Consider the following 19683-nt stretch of genomic DNA (forward strand, 5'->3'; position numbering starts at 1 on the left):
ATAGCCCAAAGTTGTGATACAGTGATGCATCTGGTTTGTTTTTATTACTTAAAATTGTTTTGGCTATATAGGGGCTTTTTTGCTTCTATGTGAAACAAATATATTTTCCAGTTCTTCAAAGGATTTTTTTTTTTTTTGTATTTTAATGGAGGATTGCACTGAATCTGTAGATTGCTTTGGGTAGTACAGACATTTTAACAATGTTGACTCTTCCCAGCCAACAGCATGGTGTGCTCTTCCATTTGTTAATGTTTTCTGCTATTTCTTATCTTAGGGTTTCATAATTCTCTTTGTAAAGTTTCTTCATCTCTTTTGTTAGTTATATTCTAAGGTATTTCATTTTCTTTGAAGCTACTGTAAAGGCAATTGTGTCCTTGATTAGCTTCTTAACTTGGTTATTATTGGTGTCTACAAATGTTAGTAATTTGTGGACACTGATTTTATACCCTGAGATGTTGTATTTTTTGATCAATTTGAGGAGTTTTGTGGTTGAGTCCCTGGGCTTCTCTAAGTTTAAGATCATATGAGTATAAAAGAGCAAGAGTTTGACCTCCTCTTGCCTGATGTGGATGACCTTTATTTCCTTCTTTTGCCTAATTGTGTTGGCTAGAACTTCCAGCACTATGATGAATAGTCGTGGCAATAGAGGACATCCTTGTCTGGTTCCAGTTCTAAGTGAAAAACATTTCAGTTTTACTTCATTCAGTATGATGTTATCATATTATCTGTGGGTTTGTCATAAATGGCTTCAGTAAGTTTCAGAAATGTGCCACTGATGCCTATATTCTTAAGTGTTCTTGTTAGAAAAGGATGCTGAATTTTATCAAATGCTTTTTCTGCAATTATTGAGAGGACTGTATGGTCTTTATTCTTGCTTTTATTGACATAGTGAACTATGTTTATGAATTTCCATATGTTAAAACAGTTTTGTGTCCCTGAGATTAAGGTTACTTGATCATGATGCATAATTTCTTAATGTGTTGCTATAATCCATTGACTAACATTTTATTGAGTACTTTTACATGAATATTTATTAGTGAAAGTGGTCTGTAGTTCTGCTTAGTTGGGTCCTTTCCTGGTTTGGTATCAAGGGGATGTTTGCTTAATTGAATGTGTTCAGGAAGGTTACTTCCTTCTCAATGTTTTGGAATAGTTTCTGCAATATAGATACAAGCTCTTCTGTGAAGTAGTTTGATAGAATTACGGTGTGAGGCTATTTGGTCCAGGGGTTATTTTGTTGGAAAATTTTTTATTGGTTTTTGGATCTCAGTGCTTGAAATACATCTGTTTAAGAGATCAATTTCTTGTTGTGTGTTCTTTGGAGATTCTGATCGGGACGCAGGGGAAAGAATTGCAGATGGAATGAATATTCAAGGGAGACTGGGACTCGCTCTGGTCGGCAGCCCCGCTAAACTTTACTGATTATCTTATATACTTTCCAACATTTAGTAAGAATTTAACACATATACAAAGAAGTCAAGTAACATGAAGAAGCAACCATTTAAGATTACAATTTAGTGTGAAGGCTGAGGAACACATATACAGTTGATTTTGTTTAGAGTAAATCATTTTGGAGCCTGGCTGTCGGTCCTCGCTCGCCCAAGGTAAAGTTACACATTATAATGCTAATGAAGGAGGAAGACAGAGAATAGAACCCAATGCTCCAAGACTGGTCTATCCATCCTCCAGCTAACACCTCGGCTGTTTCTCCACACCCCCTAGGGAGAGTCACTCTACACATTCCTGCACATCAATAGGCAAGTGTAGAAGCTCAGATCCTCAAGGAAATGCTTCACAGAAACAATCTCCGGAGGGAGCACGTTGAGGCAAACTGCCATGTCTTGAGCAAAGGGATCTTATCTCCTACAATTTCTTCTTGGCTAATCCTAAGAGAGATGATATAATTCCAGGTATTGGTCCATTTCTTCTGTGCTGTCGTATTTGTGGGCATAGTGTTTCTTGTAGTAGGCAAAGTTATTCCCTTGTATCTCTGTGACATCTTTTGTTATTTCCCTCTTTGAATTTATTTTTTGTTTTGTTTGTTTTATAGTCCTTTAATTTTTTTTTATTGTTGGGGAATCCTTGAGTGTACAAAGAACCATGTTACACTGCTTGCATTTGTTAGGTAAAATCCCTCTTCTAATTGTGTCCTGCCCTGAAAGGTGTATCACATACCATGAATCCCCACCCACTTCCCTCTGTCCACTCTGGCACTTCCCCACTCCCCCACCATGTACAAGCATCAGTAGTCCTCATACCAGAATTGAGTACACTGCTTCTCCATTCCTGTGATACTTTACTAAGAAGAATCTTAGTAAAGATTAACCCCCATCTAGGTTAATACAAAAGATGTAAAGTTCGATCTTTTTTAGTGGCTGAATAGTACTCCATAGTATACATATACCACTGCTTGTTAATTCATTCCTGGATTGGTGGGCATTTAGGTTGTTTCCACAATTTGGCAATTGTAAATTGAACTGCAATGAACAGTCTAGTGCAAATGTCCTTATGATAAATTTTTTTTTTTTCTTCTGGACAGATGCCCTGTAATGGGATTGCAGGATCAAATGGGAGTTCTAATTTGAGTTCTTTGAGGATTCTGCATACTTCCTTCCAAAAAGATTATAATAGTTTGCAGTCCCATCAGCAATATAAAAGTGTTCCCTTCTTTCCACATTCATGCCAGCATCTGCAGCTTTGAGACTTTGTGATGTGGACTATGTCTCAGGGTGCTTATGATTTGCATTTCTCTGACAATTAGTTGATGATGAGCATTTGTTAGTAATTAGTTTTTCTTTCTTTCTTTTTCTTTTTCTTTTTCTTTTTTTTTTAGTCAGAGTCTCACTATGTCCACCTTGGTAGAGTGCCATGGCGTCACAACTCACATCAACCATAAACTCTTGGGCTTAAGCAATTCTTTTTCCTCAGCCTCCCAAGTAGCTAGGACCACAGGCACCCGCCACAATGCCAGGCCATATTTTGTTGCAGTTGTCATTGTTGCTTAGCTGGCCTGGGCCGGGTTTACACCTGCCACCCTTGGTGCATGTAGCCGGCACTGTGCTATGGGTGCTGAGCCATTCATCTGTCTTCTTTAGAGAATGTTCTATTCATCTCATTTGCTCATTGATATAAGGGATTGTTGGCTCTTTTTTGTTGCTTAATTTGTATTCTCCGTAGATTATAGTTATCAAGCTTTTCTACAATTTATAATATGCAAATTTCTTTCCCCATTCTGATAGTTGTCTCTTTGTTTTGTTATTTCCTTAGCTGTACAGACTTTATTCAGCTTAATTAAGTCCCATTTGTTTATTGTTGTCGTTATAGCATTTGCCACTGGATTCTTTATCATAAACTCTTTCTCCAGGCTGATACCTTCAAATGTTTTCCCCACAATTTCTTTGAGGATTGTTTTTGTTTCATGCCATAGATTTAGATCATTTATCCATCTTCAATCAATTTTAGTGAGTAGAGAAAGGTGCAAGTTGAGTTTCAGTCTTTTACATGTGGTTATCTAGATCTCCCAGAACCATTTATTGAATACAGATTCTTTCTCCCAATGAATGTTCTTGTTTGGTTTATTAAAGAGCAGGTGGCAGTAAGATATTTGCTTCATCTCATGGTTTTCTGTTCAGTTCCAGATGTCTATGTCTCTATTTTTGTGCCAATACCATGCTGCTTTGATCGCTATTGCCTTGTAGTACAGGCTGAAGTCTGGTAGGCTGATGCCCCCAGCCTTGTTTTTATTACTAAGAATTGTCTTAGCTACATGAGTTTTTTCTGGGTTCAATACAAAAAAAAAAAAAAAGATTTATTTTTTTCCAAATCTTGAAAGTTTGATGTTCATATTTTAATGGGTATTGCATTGAATCTGTAGATTGCTTTGGAAAGTATACACATTATCACAACGTTGATTCTTCTTAGCCACGATCATGGTATGTTATTCCATTTGTTATTATCTTCTGCAATTTCATTCTTCTGGTTTCAAAATTTTCTTTATAGAAATCTTTCACCTCTTTTATTAGATATATTCCTAGGTATTTCTTTGAGAATACTGTGAAGGGAACTGTGTCTTTGATTAGATTCTCATCTTGGCTGTTATTGGCATATACAAAAGCTACTGATTTGTGTGCATTGATTTTATATCTTGAGACATTATTGTATTTTTGATCACTTCCACAAGTCTTGGGTTTGAATCTATGGGGTTCTCTAAGTATAAAATCATATCATTGGCAAAGACGGAGATTTTAACTTTCTCTGACCCCATATGGATACCATTTATTACCTTCTCTTACCTGATTGCCTTGGCTGGAACTTCCAACACTAGGTTGAATAGTAGTGGTGATAGAGGACAACCTGATCTTGTTCCAGTTCTGAGTGGAAAAGCATAAGTTTTATCTGATTCAGTATATTAGCTGTACATTTGTTGTAGATGGTTTTGATCAACTTTAGAAATGTGCTACCTGTGCCTATAATTTTCAGTCTTTTAATTAAAAAAGAATGCTAAATTTTATTGAATGCTTTTTCTGCATCTATTGAGAGGATCATATGGTCTTTGTTTTTGCTTCTGTTGATAGAGTGAATTAGGTTTATGGACTTGCATATGTTAAACCAGCCTTACATCCCTGGGATAAAACCTACTTAATTGTAATGTATGATTTTTTTTTTTTAAATCAGAAGCTGTAATCTATTGGCTAAGATTTTATTGAGAATTTTTGCATCTATATTCATTAGTGAAATTAGTCTAAAGTTCTTTTTGGTAGTTTTTTTCCTGGTTTTGGTATCAGTGTGATGTTTACTGCATAGAATATGTTGGGGCAGATTCCATCTCAGTTTTTTGTAATATTTTCTGTAGTATGGGTATAAGCCCTTCTTTGAAGGTGTGATAGAATTCTGGTATAAAGCCATCTGGACCAGTGCATTTTTGTTGTTGCTATTGTGAGATTTTCTTTTATTGTTTCTTTTATTTCAGTACTTGAAATTGGTCTGTTCAGGAGATCTATTTATTCTTGATTAAGTCTGGGGAGAGGGTGTGATTCCTAGTATTGATCCATTTCCTACACATTGCTAAATTTCTGGGTGTAGTTTCTTGTAGTATTCAGAGATAATCTATTTTGTCTCTGTAGTTTCTGTCGTTATTTCCCCTTTATCATTTCTGATTGAGGTTACTTACTAGAGACTTTACATTTCTGTTTGTAGTTAGTCTCACTAAAGGTTTACCTATTTTATATAAAAAAAACTTTCTATTTTGTTAATTTTCTGATTTTTTTTGTTTTCAATTTCATTAATCTCTAATTTAATTTTGATTATTTCTTTTCTTCTGCTAGGTTTAGGGTCAGATTGCTATTCTTTCTTCAGTTCCATAAAATAGTTTGTGAATAGGTTGATGCACTCATTTTCTTTTTTCTTTTTTTTTGCAGTTTTTGGCCAGGGCTGGGTTTGAACCTGCCACCTCCGGCATATGGGGACGGTGCCCTACTCCTTTGAGCCACAGGCACTGCCCATTTTCTTTTCTTTTCTTTCTTTCTTTTCTTTTCTTTCTTCTTTTTTTTTTTTTTTTGAATGTAGGCGTCTAGTGCAATAAATTTTTCTTTCAGGACTTCTTTTGCTGTATCTCAGAGGTTTTGGTAACTTGTTTCTTCATTGTTGTTATGTTTGAGGAATTTAACAATTTCTTATTTTATCTCTTCCTGAATGCAACAATCAATCAGCATAAGGTTGTTTAATTTCCATGCCTTTCTATTGGGATGAAGGTTTTTGGTGGAGTTGAGATCCACCTTCATAGCCTTGTCATCTGAAAAGAGACAAGGTAAAATTTCTATTTATTTAATTTTGCTGAGATTTGATTTGTATCCTAGGATGTGATATATTTTGGAGTATATGACATGGGATGACAAGAAAAATTGTATATTCTTTTGCTTTGTGATAATATGTTCTGTACATGTCTATTAATCCCCTTTAAGTCTTTTGTATCTTTATTTAGTTTCTGTTTAGAGGATCTGTCCAGTACTGTCAGAGGGGTGCTAATGTCCCCAGTTATTAAGGTGATATGAGATATCATATTGATCAGACCAATAAAGGTTTGTTTCATAAATGTGGGAGCATTTAAAAATGGTGCATAAATATTTAAAATTGAGATGTGCTATTATTGTATTATTCCTTTGACCAGTATGAAGTGCCCATCTTTGTCTTTCTTAACTACAGTTGCTTTGCATCCACCTTTTTCTGATAATAAGATTGCAATCTCTCCTTTCTTCTGATTTCTATTTGCTTTAAATAATGTTATCCATCCTTTAACCCTGAGTCTTGATTTGTCCTTCAGGGCTAGATGTGTCTCCTGAAGACAGCATATGGATACCTTATGCTTTTTATCCAACCAGCCAACCTGTGACTCTTTAGTGGGGAACTTAATCCATCAACATTTACTGAGAATACTGGTAAGTGTGGTAAACTTTCATTCATCCTGTTATCAAAAAGTATGTTGTATAGTTTTATCCTTTGCTTCATTGTGGAAGTATTGGCCTTTGGCTACTATAAGTTTACTTTGGTGGTTGTCCATTGTGGTGTTCAGTGTTGAGAGTAGGTCTAAGTATTTCCTGTAGAGCTAGTCTTGCTTTGGCAAAATTCCTCAATGCTTGTATATCTGTAAAAGATTTGATTTCTGAATCAATTTTTAGGCTTAATTTAGCAGGATACAGAGTTTTGGGCTGAGGCCTGGCATGGTGGCTCATACCTGTAATCCTAGCACTCTGGGAGGCTAAGGTGGGTATACTCCCTGAACTCACAGGTTCAAGATCAGCCTGAGTTAGAGTGATACTTTGTCTCTAAAAATAGCTAGGCATTTTGGCAGGCACCTGTAGTCCCAGATTCTTGGGAGGCTGAGGCAAGAGGATCACTTAAGCCCAGGAGTTTGTGGTTGCTGTGAGCTGTGACACCATGTTACTCTACTAAGGATGACAAATAAGACTCTGTATCAAAATAAAAAAAATAAAAATAAACAATTCTGGACTGAAAATTGTTTTGTTTAAGAATGTTGATGCTTTTCTGGCTCTGAAGGTTTTGGTTGAAAAGTCTGCTGTCCATCCTAAAGGCTCTGCCCCTGTAGGTCACATGGTACTTACTCCTAGCTGCTTGCAGAATTTTTTCTTTCATCTTGACTTTGGACAGGTTGATTACCTGTCCTGGAGAGGCTCTTTTTGAGTTAAGATGACCTAGGATTTGATATCAATCTGAAAGGAGTGTGTTAGGATATTTAGTAAAGCTCAGGAAATTTTCATTTATGATAGTCTCCACTAGGGCTTCCATATCACTGGGTCAATCTTCTTCCCCTTCAGGAATTCCTATTATTCATATGTTTGAATGCTTCCCAGAGTCTTGTAGTCCTCTGAGGGCCTGCTCTGCTTTCTCTCTATTCTTTATTGCCTCTGTAACTACCTGGATTAACTCAAACACTTTATCCTCTAACTCTGATATTCTTTCTTTTCTATAGTCTAATCTATTTTTGACATTTTCTACAGCATCTTTACATTTCCTGATTGTCTCCTTCATTTCCTTAAGGTCTGACATATCCTTTCTACATTCTACATATCTCTTCTGACTTTTGGTTCTGTCTTTCTATTTTCTCATCCATTCCCTTTATTGTATTAATCATCCATATTTTTAATTCCCTTTCTGTCAAATCCATTAATTCATTACAGGAGGAGTCTTATCAGGTGTCCTCAAACTATGGCCCATCGGTCACATGCAGCCCATCAAGGACATTTATCCAGCTCAACGGGTGGTTTTGCCGCTGTGGTCTGTCCTGCTTAGCAGCCGACTCATCCCAGGACCTGCAGTCCAGCCCTCCAACAGTCTGAGGGACAGTGAACTGGCCCCCTGTTTAAAAAGTTTGAAGACCACTGAGCTACCGTACGGTCCCTTTGAGGAAATGCTCTATTTTGGTTTTTCATGGTGTCTCAATTTTCTGCTTTTTCCTCCTCATGTATTCTTTCTTCTTGTTCACATTCTTGTGCTCCCTTTTCCTCCTCACTTCCTGCTCTGCTTCAGATTACCTTGTCTCAGAACTTAGGTAGTGAAGAGTCATCTTAGTATGAGGCCAAAAGGAGGGGAAAGGTAAAGAGCAAAAAAATATGAAAATCATTATGAATTTGAATGTCATCCTTGTGCAGGGCCCATGCTAATCTTCTCTGTATCATTCCAATTTTAGTATATTTGTTGCCAAATTTTGTATTTCTTTTTCCTTTCTTTCTTTCTTTTTTTGAGACAGAGTCTCATTATTTCACCCTCAGTAGAGTGTGTGGGGTCACAGCTCATAGCAATGTCAAACTCTTGGGCTTAAGAGAATCTCTTTCCTCAGTCTCCTAAGTAGCTGGGACTACAGTACCTGCCACAATGCCTGGCTATTATTTTGTTGTTGTTGTTGTAGTTGTCATTGTTGTTTAGCAGGTCTGGGTTGGGTTTGAATCTGCCACCCCAGTATATGTGATTGGCACCCTAACCACAGAGCTACAAAAGGGGCACTGAGTCACCCCTTTTGTATTTCTAATTGAGGTTATTAGATATTATAATTTTCTGTTTCTAGTTAATCTGACCAAGGGGTTTATTCATTTCATATATCTTTTTGAAGAACCAACTTTTTGTTTCATTAATTTTTTGGACAACCTTTTTGTTTTTAATTCTATTTATTTCTGATTTAATTTTGAATATTTCTTTTCTTCTGCTTGGTTTGGATTAGAATGTTCTTCCTTTTCTATTTCCTTGAAATGATTCATTAGGTTTTGACGTGCTTTTTAAATGTTTTTTAATGTAGGCATCTAATGTAATAAATTTACCTCCTAAGAGTACTTTTACAATATCCCATAGGTTTTGGTAACTTGTAGCTTCATTGTTGTTATGTTCAAGAAATTTACAATTTTCTCCTTAATTTCTTCCCAGATACTACTGTGATTCAGCATACCATTGTTTAATTTCCATGTCTTTGTGTGGGGATGAACATTGCTAAGTGGTCTGAGAAGATGCAAGGTACAATGTCAATTCCCTTAACTTTTTTGAGGTTTGATTTATTTCATAGGATATGATCTATTTTGGAGGATGATGCATGGATTGATAAGAAGAACATATAATCTTAGCTTTGTGATGGCATGTCCTGTGTATGCCTATTAAGCCTATTTTTTATAGGGTCATATTTATGTTCCTTGTACTTATGTTTAGTTTCTATTTAGAAGATCTGTCCAGTTCTGCACAAGAGGTGTTGAAGTACCCATCTATTACACTGTTTATGGGATATCACATTGCTCAGACCAATCAAAGTGGTTTTCATAAATCTGAGAACATTCAAGTTGGGTGAACAAATATTTATAATTGAAATGTCCTCTTGTTTTATTGTTCCTTTGACCAGAATGAAGTATCTATTTTTATCTTTCTTAACTTTAGTTGCTTTAAATCCATTTGTATCTGAAAATAAGTTTGCAACCCTTCTATTCCTTCTGATTTCCATTTGCCTTAAATATTGTTTTCCATGTCTTCATCCTGATTCTTACTTTGTCCTTCAAGGTTAGGTGTGTTTCCTTGAGACAACACACATGTGGCTTGTGCTTTTTATCCAGTCAGCCAGCCTGCTTCAGTGGGGAATTGAAGCCATAGTAACGTTTCTTGAGAGAATTGCTAAGTGTGGTGTGTTTCTAGTCATCTTATTTTAGAAAGTCCTCTCCATATTTTTATCCTTAGCACTATTGTGGAAGCTAGGTTTTTTCCTTAATTTTCTGGGTGTTTACTTTGCTGGTGGTCCATTGTGATGTTCAGTGTTCAAAATATGTCCATGTATTTCCTGTAGAGCTTGTCTTGTTGTGGCAAAGTTCCTCAATGTGTTCATATCAGCAAAAGATTTGATTTTTCCATAAATTTAAAGCTTAGTTATTTAATAAAGTTAAAGGTAGATGAACATTCTCTTCTGTCTTGATAAATTTGAACTGAAAAGTCCACTATCACCCTGGTGGATGGGCCCCCTGTAGGTAAATTAATGCTAATTACTGGCTGATTGCAGCCTGCTTTTCTTTCATGTTGACTTTGGACAGGTTCATTACAATGTGTCTTTGGAAAGCACATTTTTGCTGTGATGACTTGGGGCTTGATATTTTCCTAAAAGTAGTATTTGAAAATCTTTAGGGAAATGTGAAAACTTTTCAGTTTGATATCATCCGGTTGGGGTTCCATTCCTTTGGAATGTTCTTTCTCTTCAGGGATACCCATAATTCATATATTGCAATGCTTTGTGAAGTCCCATAATTCTCTCAGGTAATGTTTTGTTTTCTCTCTCTTCTTTTCTGCCTCTTTTACAACCTGCTTAGCTCAAGAGCTTTATGTTTTAATTCTGAAATTCTTTCTTTTCCGTGGTCTAATCTGTTATTGATACTTTCTACTGCATCTTTAATGCAGATTTAATGTGGATTTACTTCTTTATTTCCTTAAGCTCTGCCATAGTTTCACTATAATCTTCATATCTTTTATCCATTTTTTTGGTTCTGTCTTTCTGCTTTTTTGTCTATTCCCATAATTGTCTTTGCCATCCTTATTTTAAATTCTGTCATTTCCATTAATTGATTATAGATGGAATCTTTTGCAATAGCTTCCTCAAGTTCTCCTGTGGGTATTGCTCTGGTTTGGTTTTTCATGTTGCCAGAGTTTTTCTGTTGGTTCCTCCTAAAGTATGTTTTATGCTTGTTTACTTCCCCTACTATTTCCTTTTCACTTCCTCCTTTGCTTTCACTTACATTTTCTCAGAACTTAAGTGTTAAAGTAGCCTTTAGTATAAGGCCAAAAGGGAGAGAAGGGTAAAGAGCAAGAATGGAAAAAGAGAAGAAAAAGATAAAAAAGAGGGCAACACCTGTGGCTCTAAGAGTAGGGCGCCAACCCCATATACCAGAGGTGGTAGGTTCAAACCCAGCCCTGGCTAAAAACTGCAAAAGAAAAAAATAAAAATAAATAAAAAAAGAGAAAGAGAAGAGGGATGAGAGAAAAAAAAGTTGAAGGAAAAGAGGGAAGAAAGAAAGAGAGAAAGGCAGTGACAGGAGAACTGGTGGTGTTTGGCAGGATGCTATACCCATACCTGCAAATATAGAACTTTGAGCAGCCTGATTGGGAAGGTTCCTTGAATTCTGGATCCTCTTATTAGCCTGGGAAAAAGTGAGACCCCCATCTACTCCAAACACGGAAGAAAAAGAAATGAGCAGCATTTAGTACTATTACTAACTATACTATTACTAACTAACTATTACTATAGGAACATACTATTACCATCTTTCCAACAGCCAAAGCTAGAAGGATATCCAAGAGTGTGATCTCATGATCTCCTTGAGCAAGACCAATCCTATGACCACCTAATCAGACCAATGTCATGACCCCCACACTCAAAGAAAAGAAAAAGAAAAAAAATACATAAGGAACTTTAAAAATACCATTATATAAGATAAAGAAAAAAGGATATATTGCCTTGGCTCCTGCAGCACAGTGGTTCTGGTTCTGGCCAAATGCACCGAGAGTGGCAGGTTCAAAACTGGCCCAGGTCAGCTAAACAACAATGACAACTGCAACAAAAAAATAGCAGGTGTTGTGGTGGGCTCCTGTAGTCTCAGCTACTTGGGAGGCTGAAGCAAGATAATAGCTTAAGCCCAAGAGCTTGAGGTTGCTGTGAGCTGTGATGCTATGGCACTCTACCAAGGGCAAAATAGTGAGTATCTGCCTCAAAAAAAAAAAAAAAGGATATTTTAGCTCTTATATGGGCAGTTTATGTGGTAAGATGAGAAAAGTAGAAAAACCTCCACAAAAAGGAATAAAAAAATAAAGAAATAATAAAAAAGGAAATAATAAATGTGGCTAAGAAATGTAAATGGAGAAACCCTTGTTATTGAAGAAAGTAAAAATGAAAACAGAGAAATTCAACCAAACAGCAACAAAAAAAATCACCACCACCACAACAAAGATTTAAAAAAAAATTAAGTTACCAATTGGCAAAAGAAGAAAAAAATGAATGAAACTATATATATATGTGTGTGTGTGTGTGTGTGTGTGTGTATACTCACACACTTATTTTATATATATACCAATATATTGCCTGGACACCACTTGGTGCTGTGGTCTTAGGTGATGGAGAACACACTCACAGATTTTGATATAGAAAATGTGGGCTAGAAGCCTGTTACTAATTGCAGAGGGGACGCGGTTCTGTCCTCTTGATGTACGTGGTCTCAATCAGGGATTGGTCAGTTCATCAGCATTCAATCCCTGTGGAATTGGGGTCATAAAGCTCTTGCCAATCTCTTTAGAAGGCATGTGAAACAGTGCCCCTTGACAAGAAAGTGGCCTTCTCGAGGGTTCAGGAGCCACCCAGCTCTCCCCAGTGATGGTTGCCATGGCTCTGGAGATACTCCAGAGCTCACTGTACACTAGGATCCTGTGGATCATTCTTCCCACACAGCCATCCCACAGTGGCAATGCCCAACTAGTAGCCAAGCCAATGGGAGTTCCACCCTGCCCAGTATTCAGTCCAGGAAGTTGGGCATTGTTGTAGTCCATTAACTAGTTTAAGCTTTCCACAGAAGCTCCAGCAAATAGTCTAAATAAATAATCTGTAGGACAGCCCTTTCCTGTCCTCAGTTCTCCATGGGAGGGCTGACCAGCCAGTCCCCACCTGTACCCAAGCACTTGCCTTTGTGTTCATATTCCTGAGCTCCAGAACTACTTGCTGGCTCCTAGAGTCCACTACTCCTCAACTGTGTTGCTATAGTGATGTCCCTGGATAGGTTTCCCCAGCCAAAGGTAGCTGGAGTTCTTTTACCCACATTGCTTCTCACTTATGGCATGCTTCCTGGTTTAGCTTTTTGTTTTGTCTCCTGTAATACCTTAGCACCAAATGGTTATGAATTCAGCAGAGGGTTGAACCTCTATCAGTAATACATGAAATGACCTTCCTTTCCTTTCATGTCTAGGAAAAAGGAGATTGAACTCCACCCCAAAACTGCCCTCCTGGGACTCCCATCTTTGGTGCCACACAGACCCCACCTACTAAGGTCTGTGCATTCAGCACCTGGCCATGGTGTCAACTTCTGGCTGCTCCAGATGCTGCATGATCACTGCCAAATTTTATTTATTTCTTTTATCATTTTGCTTATTTTCTTCTGCTAGGTTTGGGATTAGATTGCTCTTCCTTTCCCAATTCCTTGAGATGATTCATTAAGTTGTTAATGTGCTCTCTTTCTGTTTTTTGGATGTAGGCATCTAATGCAATATATTTTATTCTTAGGACTGCTTTTTCAGTATCCCACAGCTTGTAGCTTGATTATTGTTATGGTTGAGTAATTTAATCATTTACTCCTTTATCTCCTTCTTGAGCAAACTATCATTCAGTATAAGGTTAGTATCCATACCTTTGTGTGGGAATGCAAATTTATGTTGGAGTTGACTTCTACCTTTATTTGCTTGTGTTCTAAAAAAAATACAAGGTATAATTTCAGTTATTTAAAATTATTTTTAGGTTTCATTTGTGTCCTGGGTTATGACCTATTTTGGAGTATGATCCATGGGCTTATGAGAAGAATGCATATTAATTAGCTTTGGGATAGGATAGTGTGTATACATCTACTAAGCCCAATTGTTCTAGGGTCATGTTTAAGTCCCTTGTTTCTTTGTTTAGTTTCTTTTTTTTTTTTTTTGAGACAGAGCCTCAAGCTGTCCCCCTGGGTAGAGTGCCGTGGCATTACAGCTCACAGCAACCTCCAACTCCTGGGCTCAAGCGAGTCTCCTGCCTCCGCCTCCCAAGTAGCTGGGACCACAGGCGCCCGCCACAACGCCCGGCTATTTTTTGGTTGCAGCCGTCATTGTTGTTTGGCGGTCCGGGCTGGGGATTCAAACCCGCCACCTTAGGTGTACGTGGCTGGCACCTTAGCCGGTTGAGCTATAGGCGCCGAGCCTGTTTAGTTTCTTATTAGGAGATCTGTCCAGTTCTGACAGAGGAATGTCAAAGTCCATAGCTATTATGGAATTGTATGATATGGTATTTTTTAGAACAATTAAGTTATGTTTCATAAATTTGAGAGATTTAATTTAGGTGCATAATTACTTAGAATTGAAATGTCCTCTTGTTGTATTATTCCCTTAACCAGGATGAAGGGATTATCTTTTTCTTTAACTCTTAACTTTAGTTGCTTTAAATCTATTTGTATCAGAAAATAGGATTGTGACTCCTCCTTTATTCTATTTTCCAGTTGCCTGAAATATTGTTTCACAAACCTTCACCTTGAGACTTGTTTTTTCTTTTGAGGTAGTATGTGTTTCCTGGATCATTATATTGATGGCTTATACTTTTTAATCCATCCATCCAGCCTGTGCCTCTTCAGTGGGGAATATAAGCTAATTCCATTTATTGAGAGAATTAATACATACGGTGGAATTTGATTCATCTTATTTTGTGAAAGTTCATTGGTTAATTTTATTCTTTACATCATTATGGAAGTTAGGTTTTTCCCTTTAGTTTCTGAGTGTTTCCTTTGCTGACGGTCCATTGTGATGGTCAGTGTGGATAACAGGTTTTAGAATTTTCTGTAGAGTTGATTTTGTTGTGTTGAATCTCTTCAATGTTTGTGTGTCAGTAAAAGTTTTGATTTTTCCATAGAATATTGATCTTAGTTCATCAGGAAACATAATTCTGGGCTGAAAATAATTGTGTTTAAGAATGTTAAAGATAGATGGCCATTCTCTTCTGACTTTGAAAGTTTCAGCTGAAAAGTATGTCATCACCTTCATGGATCTGCCCCTATTGGTCAATTAGCACTTACTCCTGGATACTTGCAGAATTTTCTCTTTTGTCTTGACTTTGGATGGGTTCATACAATGTGTCATGGAGACGCTTTGTGATAAGATGACCTGGGGTTTGATATTTCTCTGAAAGGAGTGTGTCTAAATCTTTGGTGATGCTTAGGAAATTTTCCTTTATGATATCCTCCAGTAGGGCTTTCATTCCTACATGACATTCTGTTTCCTCTTCTGAAATACCCACAATTCATATATTTGAATGCTTCATGAAGTCTTATAATTCTTGGAGTGAACTCTTAGCTTTCTTTCTCATTTTCTGCCTTTTAAACTGCCTGATTTAGCTCAAGTATTTATCCTTTAGCTATGAGATTTCTTCTTCTCTGTGGTCTAACCTACTATTAGTAGTTTCTGTTGCATCTTTAAGTTCTTTGAATGTCTCCTTCATTACTTTAAGGTCCAATATATCCTCTTGCATTTCTTCTGGTTTTTCATTCAATATTTATGTAAGCTTTCAATTTTGTTTTTGGTTATTTTCCACTTTGCATTCAATTACCTTCATTGCTTTTCTGCTCATATTTTACATTCTTTTTCTGTCAATTCCTTAATTTCTTTATAGGTGGCAGCCTCTGCATTAGGTATCTAATGGTTCCTGGTGGGGAGGAGTGATCTGTTGCAATTTTTAATTTTGATAGAATTGTTCTGTTGGTTCCCCCTCGTGAGTGTTTTTTTCTTGTTCACTTCTTTCTCCTACTTTTTCTTTTCACTTTCTCCTTCTCTTTAAATTATTTTGTCATTACCCTTAAGTGTTTTAGTGTTCTTTTGCCATGGGGCCAAAAGGAAAAGAAGAGCAAAGAGTGAGAAGGGAGAAAAGAAAGAAAATTAGAAAAAGGAACAAGGAGTAAAAGGGGAAAAAGATGTTAAAAGGAACCAAGGAGAACGGAAATAGAAAGTATTAGTATGAGTATTAGTCTTGGGCAGCAGGTTGCTTTGAACCACACTGGGGGGCCATGCTGGGTACATTCCTCTGGCCAGGAGCTCCATTCTAGCCTGAGCAAAATCAAGGTACCTCCTCTGCCAAATACACACAGACACACACACAAAAATAGCCATATGTTGCAGTGGGGTTCTACCAATAGCTTCCTTCCATAGGCCAAAGCAAGAACAATCTGCTAGATTAGGGGCTCAAGGACTTCTTGAGCCATGCCACTGCTGTGGAAACCCAGAACAGTCCTCAGAGTGAGGTTCTGTTCAATAAATGGAATATAGAATGAAATAGAATAAGATAGATCAGAAAAAAAGTAATAATAAGGAATGTATATAAAGGTGATTGAAAATAAAATTATATAACATGTAAGAGAAGTAACATCTTAGTTGTTGTCTGAGAAATTTATGAGAGATAGATAAGAAATATATCAAAAATCTCTACAAAAAGAAAGAGAAAATGAGAGAAATTAAAAGGAAAGATAGAATAAAAAGAATAGAAAAACCATAGGAAAAATGGAGCCCTTATTATTGAAGGAAGTAAAAATGGAAAAATAAAAATACAACAAAACAAAACAAAATTATAGAAAACAAAACAAGAAGTCCTATGGAAAATAATTGAAAAAAGAAAGAAAAGGAGTAGAAAAACCACAGAACAGATGGAGCCCTTACTACTGAAGAAACTAAAACTAAAAAAAAAAAAAAAAAACAGAAAATACATCAAAACAAAAAACTAAGGAAAACAAATTTAATAATGAATAAAAAACTAAGGAAAACAAATTTAATATATTGCCTGGACACCAAGTATTGCTCTGAGGTAGGACATGCTGATCATGCTAATAATTCTGCTCTACAAAATGGTGGCTGCATGCCCCTATCTAGTTGCCTAAGAGACTCCATCCTGTCTTACTATTTTGCCCTCAATCCCACATGGTTGAGAGCCTGAGGCTCTACCCAGACCACTTAAGAGACACACCTCAACCTTACCAAATAGTGCCCTTTGGCCCCAAAGTGGCTTTCCTAGGGAGAGAGTGGGATCTTCCCATCTTCCTCCCTCATGTGCACCTGTCACCTCAACAGGCATACCATAATCGGCCTAGTTCTTGGACCCTATGGGCTGTTCCTTCTAGGAAGCCCTTCCACAATAGTGGTGCCCTGCTAGCAGCTGAACCACAAGAACTCCTCTCCACCTCATGGCTCAATCCTGGCTTCCAGGTACTGTTCAAGTTCATTCACTTGCTTAAGCTCTCCCAAGGTAGCTCTGGAGAGTATCCAAGTCCAAGAAACACTGCATGGTAGACCTTTCCTATCTCTAGCCCACCACTGGAGGGCAGGCTGCCCTCCCCCAGAACACAAGCACCCAATTTCTATGCTAGTCTTCACTACTCCTGACTTTCTTGTGTCCTGAAGTCTCCAGCTATTTCTCTGGGCTTCCAAAATGACATTTCTGGGCAGGACACCCAAGCCAGAGGTGGCTGGAGTCCTCTCTCTCTAGTCTCACCACGAGTGGCTGCTAAAGAGATGTCTATAGTCTGTGATCTTAATGTATTTTTTGAAGTTAGGTTTTTGTTTGTTTGTTTGTTTTGTTTTTTAAAGAGACAAAGGAAGAAGCTATAAATAATTCCTCCTTACTGGGCAATACTTTTTTGGCCAAGGGTATATGTACTCTGAACGAGTAACAGTTTATTTTAAAATTTTCTAAAATTTAGATAGAATGGCCTTTTACTTAATCTTGAATTATTGTGCTTATTTTTAATATGGAGTGATACCATGAAATTTTCATTTACTTTTCTATCTGTTTTATTTTTGCTTTGTTTATAATATTTGTCTCCTTTTCTCTTGGGAATAGGAATGCCAGTGTTTTCAAAGCCTTGGGTTTGGAGGTGAGAAGTTAAATAGAAGTATTGTAGCAATAAGGTAGATAAAGCTAAAGCAACTTCCACTATTTGGGAGTGAGAAGTTAGCTAGAATTATTGTAGCAATAAGGCAGATAAAGCTAATGCAACTTCCACTATTAGCTCCACCCCACTCTGATCTAATAAACGAAGTCTAGGAGCTCTGCACAAGTAGGAGACTAACAGTATATCTTCTATATATTTCTGGTGGTGGTAGTCACCAATAGTAAGAAAGCATTCAAATGGAAAAATAAGAAGAAGCTTCTAAGTTACTATGATTAAGTAAAATAATTACCATGAAGTAACAGAAAATGCCATTGTTCTCAAAATTAAAGGATACCAGTTGAAAAGTTTATGGGCAACTGAATAATAGTTTATTTTTATGACTAATTTAAAATATACCATAAAAAATAACTGTTAGAACATAAAAGAAATAGTTTTTGAAAGAGTTTTCAGAGCTCATAGAAAAGTCTTCAAAGACAGAATTAAAGTCAATTAATCCATAAAAAGGGATTACAAGAAAGACCTTGTGAACTATTTCATCAATATCTCCAAGTATCTTTTACTATGGAAATTTATTCAGATTACCAGACTAAAAGAAAAGATGGTAATAAAATCAAACTTCAATTTGTATTATCTCTTAGGTACTAGTAGTGTCAATCAATTTACATGGGGAAATCTGACAAATTATCAATAAACCAAATTGCATAAAATGCAATTTTGGAGTTAGAAGGAACAAAAAGAACTTTTTGTCCCCACATTTTGCAGATAGGAAAACAGTTTGTTGGTAAAAAATTTACAAAAATAGCACTCAGTTCCCCTGACTTTCAATCAGCTATTATTTCTACTAAACCACACAGTTTATTTATGCTAGAATTAATAACTGAACACAATCCCTTCCATTTTTCTAGTATTGAAAAGGTTTCTTTAGTCTGACAATGGTGAAAGTATTACATTTTTTGTGCAATATACCTTAGAGATTGACTAGCATTCTTGAGATAATTCAATTTTAATCATTAGCACATATGAACTATAAGCAATTATTTTGCCTTCATTTATTGTATTGTATTAAATCATAGCTTAAAGACATCAGGACCTTTGAAGCCACCACATGCTGACAATATTTGGATTTCTTATTTTCAAAGTTAAAATTAAATAAAATTATAAATATAAGAAATTAGTATTCAATCCTGGATTGAATATTTTTCCTAAATTAAATGAGGCTAATTACTCTAAAACTGCACTAATATGGCAGCCATTAGCCACATGTGTCTATTAAGTACTTAAAATATGGGTAATTAAGATTTACATGAGCTGTAAGTGTAAAATACACACCATAATTTAAATACTTAGTATGAGAAAAAGAATGTAAAGTATCTCACTAATATTTTTATGTTGATTAGATGTTGAAGTGATATTTTGGATATAGTGCATTAAGGAACATATTAAATTAATTTTGCTTTTTAAATTTTGCTATGTGGCTACTAGAAATTTTAAAAGCATATTTCTGGTTTGCACTGTATTTCCACTGTACTGCTCTCATAGAGTATTCATAATAAATAATAAATATCTAGGTGCTACTGGTGAACAATCCATATAATCTATATGACTGAATTAACATTGTAAAAATCACCTATACAATTAATAGTTGATTTCTTTGCTAAACAGAAAATGGAAAAATATACTAAATCCAGAAATAAACTTCAGTTAGCTTTAAATACGTATGTATTGGTCTTCAGATTTACATTTTTTGCATTGGTTAATACAGAAACTAATGTACATAACCTTAACATATATAAACTTGTAAGAAAGAAATGTGGTCCAGAAAAATGCCAGCAGAAAAAGTCAGCCTTTGCTTTGTTCAATCTTCACATAGATGTTGACTTAATTCAAAACAAATACTGACATAAGACACCATCAGATACTCTGCAAATATACACCAGGCTATGATTTAAGATGATAGCATTTTCACATGAATGCAACAAAACATTTTTACAATTTATAC

The 19683-nt window shown here is 36.2% G+C and overlaps 1 pseudogene; it reads right to left on the reverse strand.

The window, feature by feature from the left end:
• Positions 1-8120: 8120 nt before the first annotated feature.
• LOC111721815 lies at positions 8121-8218 on the reverse strand (annotated as a pseudogene).
• Between the last annotated feature and the right edge of the window lie 11465 nt (positions 8219-19683).

The sequence above is a fragment of the Otolemur garnettii genome, unplaced genomic scaffold (genome assembly GCF_000181295.1).
Source record: "Otolemur garnettii isolate 467f Iridium unplaced genomic scaffold, OtoGar3 scaffold00186, whole genome shotgun sequence".
Classification (NCBI taxonomy): domain Eukaryota; kingdom Metazoa; phylum Chordata; class Mammalia; order Primates; family Galagidae; genus Otolemur; species Otolemur garnettii.